Genomic DNA, 5,571 nt, shown 5'->3' on the forward strand with positions numbered 1-5,571 from the left:
AATTATTAATAAAAAACAAAAACCAAACAGTTTTTAGTACAAAGACTTTTGAACATGGTAACAAATCTGGTCAATTTCTGGCCAACCAGTTACAAATAAATAAAGAAAAAAGACTATGTGTGCTGTTAAAAGATCTGGGAACACAGTATATGACCATGAAAGAATAAACAACATTTCTAGGGATTTCTATAAAACTTTATATTCAGCACAGATAAACCCTAAACAACAAAACTGATCCGTTTCTTGACAATGTAACCCTTCCAAAATTACCAAAATGTCAAGCAATGGCACTGGATTCGTCGCTGACACCAGGTGAACCCCTACATCTTCCTCAAAACCTTTGGCAATGGCACCGTTCATCCTGGCAAACAGAAACAATTTAGACAATTGTTCGTTGGTTCAGTTTACATTGGTTTAATTGTAATGTTCAAAATCAGTCACTAGTTCAGGCGATAGCATTCAAATTGAAAGCAGTGTGATATACCTTTCATCTTATCCTGCTTTTCATTCATTTTTGTCATATAGCAGCCTTTGTGCAAGTATTTCCAAAATTCATTCCCATAAGGTCCAAGAGGGTTTTTATTTATAGAAGTTTATTTACATCACTGAAAAACATGTGCATTTAACAACTAAAAAAAAAATGTTTTTGTGTATATATGAGTAAAAGAAAATTGGTTATTATCGCAAGGTTTAGACTTAATAGCTAGAAATTTAAACTTTTGAGTAGAAATGACATTTGCTAAATATTTAGTGATTCAGATTCTATAATCCAAATCACTTAATGATTTGATTCCTTATCAGTTCTCTTATTGATTCTCATTGGGTTGGCTTCACTAAGTGACATGTTACACTACTTTCACTTGACCTGAAATGCACTGTCTCTTAATTACCATTTAACAATATAAAGCTAATGACTACAGTTATACACACCAACCCAAGATGAAAACCAGTACAAAGAAAAATAAAATGCTCTGCTTTTGGTGACAGATGTTACAAAGAGCTCCCACAGTCTCAATCAAAAGTGTAAGACCACTTGAAAAATGGCAAAAAAAAAAATCACATTTTGCATGGTTGGATCTTAACAAGATTCCAAGTAGAGTCTCAAGATGCAACCAGAAGAAATGAGAGTGAGACAAAACATTTCTTTGAGCATGCAATTTATTGAAAACAACGCTTAAACTGAAACAGGCTGTTTAACAGCTGATCAAAAGTTTAGGAACACATGCCTTTAAAAGACCAAATATGTGCAAAAATGTGGATTCTTTGCCATTTTCTGTCAGGTAGTCACACTGTCATGATGTTCTGATGGCAAAGGCAAAAAACATTCTCTTTTTAAACGTGGTTGGGCTGTTGAACTGCAAAAGCAGTGTATCTCACAGCATGCCATCGCTGCTGAGGTGGGACGCATTTTCAAGTAGTCTTTAAAAAAAAGATAGGGGTACAGGCCTCACAGTGACAAAAGGCTGCTTCTGCCACCACCACCTGTGGAGATATAAGGATGAGGCGGAGGAAGATGAAGTAAACATGGTAAAAAATAGATTAAGAAGGGAGAGATTCAACGATTCAAGTAAATTGAATGGCTACTTAGGGCACGAGGCATTGCTAATAGCTAAAGCATAGCTTTTAATTTTTGTCATATGCTTCACTGCAACTAAAAAATAACATTTGTACCAGTCTGATTAAAACCTGTTTCAATATCTATAATCAAACAAAATTAAATATATGCATAATGTTAATGCATGAGATATATAGCAAGATCATGGTGCAAAAATGCCAGAGATGATTCTGAATTCAGTAGCATTTCATTCAGATCATAAAATACTAGGCATCAATGTCACAACGGGACTGAACGGACTCACGCGCAGGCTCTAGGTCGTGAAAGCACAAGAGTCTTTATTATGATACACCAGGTGAATATATACAAAAGTGAGGGGAAAGCCGGGCTCTGGGGGTCCACACACGAACGGGAAAGACGTCGAAAGTCACACACACACACTCCGTCCACTCCTCACGCTCCTCTTCACGCTCCAATCACTCAGGTAACACAGGGGTTGGTCCAGGGAATCTGTACACAGAGACACGAAGGGATTACAAAGGAAGATCGCTGTGAAAACACTCTAGAGTTAACTGAGCTGGGGTTACACTGACGAGGGTCGGCAACGGTCCAGCGACGAGAAACACAGAGCTCCCATCTTATAAAGGAGCTGGAACACTCGTTATGAGCCACAGGTGCGTGATTGTGACCAGGTGCGTGGGCCAAGGGCAGGAGCCCACAGGTGAGCTCCGCCCAGGCAGAGGGAGGAGGGAAAAAGGGGAAGGGAGAGAGCAGGAACAAAAAAGAATATAAACATATGTAGCCATACTGAGCCGACCGGGTAGGCACAGGGACCCTGACAATCAACTCATTCAGTGACCACTTGTTCTTCAGTGATAGAGGTTTTGGCGAATGGAGAGGACCATACCTATCATTACAAAATTTCTCTTCTCTCTTCCAAGTGGATAATTGGGGATAATATAAAAAATATAAAAAAATAATTTATTTTTATTATATTTTCTGCTAAAGTTAGAAGTTAACATTTTGTCTGGAATACATTCATTTTCTGTTTAAAATAGATTAATTTCACTGTCTGTGTTTCAATTTTGTAATACATGTGGTGGTATGAAAAAGTGTTTGCCCTCTTTCTGGTTTTTGTTTTCTGCATATTCGTCACCCTTACTTCAGACAACAGAACACATTTTAATGTCAGACAAAGATATTAACAGAGTAAATTAACAAAAAATAAATACAAACATTTCATTAAAGGGAAAAAATATCATATCATATTAATTTATTGGAATTTACCCACAGAAATGCACTTTAGGATAACAATGACTTCCTGAGATGAGTGATGATAATCAAATCAACTTTTCTCCAGATGGTTTAGTTTGCGTGTATAGTGAGCTATTACTGCTGGGTCATTTTTTTTTGCAATGATAACACCACAAAAGGAGTTGTAAAAACAAACCAAAAAGCTACCATCATGAGTAAAACTGAGCATCACACATTGTCTCACATACACTGAACAAAAATACAAATGCATTGTTTTTGCTCCCATTTTTCATGAGCTGAACTCAAAGATCTGAAACATTTTCTACATACACAAAACACCCATCATTCTCAAATATTGTCCACAAATCTGTCTAAATCTATGTTAGTGAGCACTTCTCCTTTATCTCCTTTGTCGAGATAATCCATCCCACCTCACAGGTGTGGCATATCAAGGTTCAATTTTATTTATATAGCGCCAAGTCACAACAACAGTCGCCTCAAGGTGCTTTATATCATACAGTATATCCTATAATAATAAATACAGAGAAAAACTCAACAATCATATGACCCCCTACACCAGGGGTCGGCAACCTGCATGCGGCTTTTTAGTCCTTATACTGCGGCTCTGCATGGTTTGGGAATTACAAGTTTTTAGCTGAAGTGTATTTTTTTGTATTAATTCTTTTAAACTTGTAGTTCTAAATTGAAAGATTATTGTGATATTAAAATATAAAGATAAAATTATATTTGATTATTTTTCGTCGCACAAAATAAGCGTCACACTCCAAGCCAAGGTGTAGTCTCAGTGGCAAGGGAACAATATGAGAACAGGCTGGAGGCAGAACAATACTGGAAGAGCATATGGGAGAATTGTTCTGCCTTGGTGGTGCTCATATTGTTGAGAGAGAGTACTGAGAGTACACCTTGGCTGGTTCCGTGGAGAACAGCTGGTTTATTCTCTTGCCTTCTATCGCTCTGGTGTACCTCCTCAAGCGGCTGGACAAGGCTGTGAGTCTTTGCTTGGCAGTTTTCAAGGCCTCAGGTATAGACAGCTTCCTGTACTTCTTAGGCACCTTCCTCATCGCGCCTTTCTGCAACTCCGATAGTTGACTAACCTCCCTCCGTGCTACCTTGATCTTAGCCTCTAGCCTCCTTCTCCATGAAGGGTACTGCCCCTTGTGGCTGTTCAACTTGACCTGGCATCCTGGCTCCCCCTTGTCGTAGCATTTTTTATGTTGTACCTCGTCAGTCTCTAGCTGTGAGAGCAGTCCCTTCCTTCGAACGTTGGAACACTGAGCTACTAGTTGTTTCGCCGTCATTGTGGATGTTGGGTATCAAAGAATCCATAGGTCCCTCATCCTATTCATGTAACCCCTTCTGCCAGGGTTACTTGCGTAGTAGCATTCCAACAAAATTATCACGACTACAACAACCATGAAAAGAGCTGGATGGACACTGCTGCTCAATTGCAGCTGCCTGGCAAATGTTTTTCATAAGTAATTTAGCAAAGTTGATGGTGGTGGTGTGTGTGTCTGTGTGAGCGAAAGACAGAGAGAGGGAGAGCGAGAGACAGATTTTGTATGTTAAGCTGTTATGGACAGACAGTTTGAACACACAAGTTGCATCAGAGCATCGGGCTGTATATTGTGAGACCCTGCATCGTCACCTATGAACTTCTAACCCTTCGATTCAATTGTACAGTTTAAGCAGGAGCTGAATAACGCGACTGAAAAAAAAAATCGCACAGTATTTGTCCAGCTTAATCCAGACTGTTTAAACTAAACAATCTGCTGTTTCACATAATAAACCCTGTTACCCGCAGTATTGCCTTCTGTTTTAACAGTTAAAGCAGTAGAGATGAGCTGTTTACATGTGCGTGGAACTCTAGAGTCATTAACCAGGCTAGCTGTTAGCTTATAGCTCACGCTAGCTAACCAGCGAGCAGTTAAAAGGACAGCTGAAGCTGCACAAAGCACCCACAAACTTATCTCACTACAACGTAGCGCCGAAAATATGACTCGCAGCTCGAGCTCGACAGCTCGTCCCTTCGACAGCTCGAGCTGCGAGTCTGCTGTAACATGAGACTGACATCCAGCTAACCACAGCTAAAAAGATATTTAGAGAAAACTTACCGTTTCCTCAGGTTACACGTTTTTTCACGCTGAAAAGTTTGTTTTGGCTCTCACCGACACCGAAGACATAGCTGTTCTTTTGTACTGCTTTTATGCAAAACATTCTTTGTATATGAGGCCAAGGGTGTTCATCCTCTTCAGCTCTAGTGTAGACACTTGGCTCTGCCATGTTTTCATGTGTTTCTTCTTTACGTGTGTCCGCTACTTTGAAAGGCTTGGGCGGCTCTGCCTGTCACAGTTTCAAACTGGTCATGTGACTGAATGGCCACATCCGATTGGTAAAAACGTTACCGGAAACTCCACTGGCAGCATGTTATCTAATGTGTTAAACTAATTGTTTTTTAAACAGTAACGAGTCAAATTTTGCAAATGTAGCGGAGTAAAGGTACCGTTTCTTCTTAAAAATGTACTCAAGTAAAAGTAAAAAGTATCGTGCAAAAAAGGTACTTTAAAAGTACATTTTTTTCAAAAACTTACTCAAGTAAATGTAACGGACTAAATGTAACTTGTTACTACCCACCTCTGGTGGTGGACTATTCAAATGAGAACCAAATGTGCAAATATGGAAACTAGGAGTAAGCCCATAGGAAAACAATAACAAAATTATATTTATTTTTTAAAAAGTATTCA

At 39.1% G+C, this 5,571-nt stretch overlaps 1 long non-coding RNA gene across 1 annotated transcript; it reads right to left on the bottom strand.

Annotated features, from left to right (window-relative positions):
- Positions 1 to 1,867: 1,867 nt before the first annotated feature.
- On the bottom strand, positions 1,868 to 5,201 carry LOC148096795 (uncharacterized). The gene is made up of 2 exons (XR_015717139.1): positions 4,942 to 5,201; positions 1,868 to 2,065 (listed from the first exon to the last, which is right to left on the bottom strand). It is a non-coding gene; the product is annotated as an uncharacterized LOC148096795 (long non-coding RNA).
- Positions 5,202 to 5,571: the final 370 nt, after the last annotated feature.

This window comes from Neolamprologus brichardi, chromosome 22 (genome assembly GCF_056152115.1).
Source record: "Neolamprologus brichardi isolate AB-2024 chromosome 22, ASM5615211v1, whole genome shotgun sequence".
Taxonomy (NCBI): domain Eukaryota; kingdom Metazoa; phylum Chordata; class Actinopteri; order Cichliformes; family Cichlidae; genus Neolamprologus; species Neolamprologus brichardi.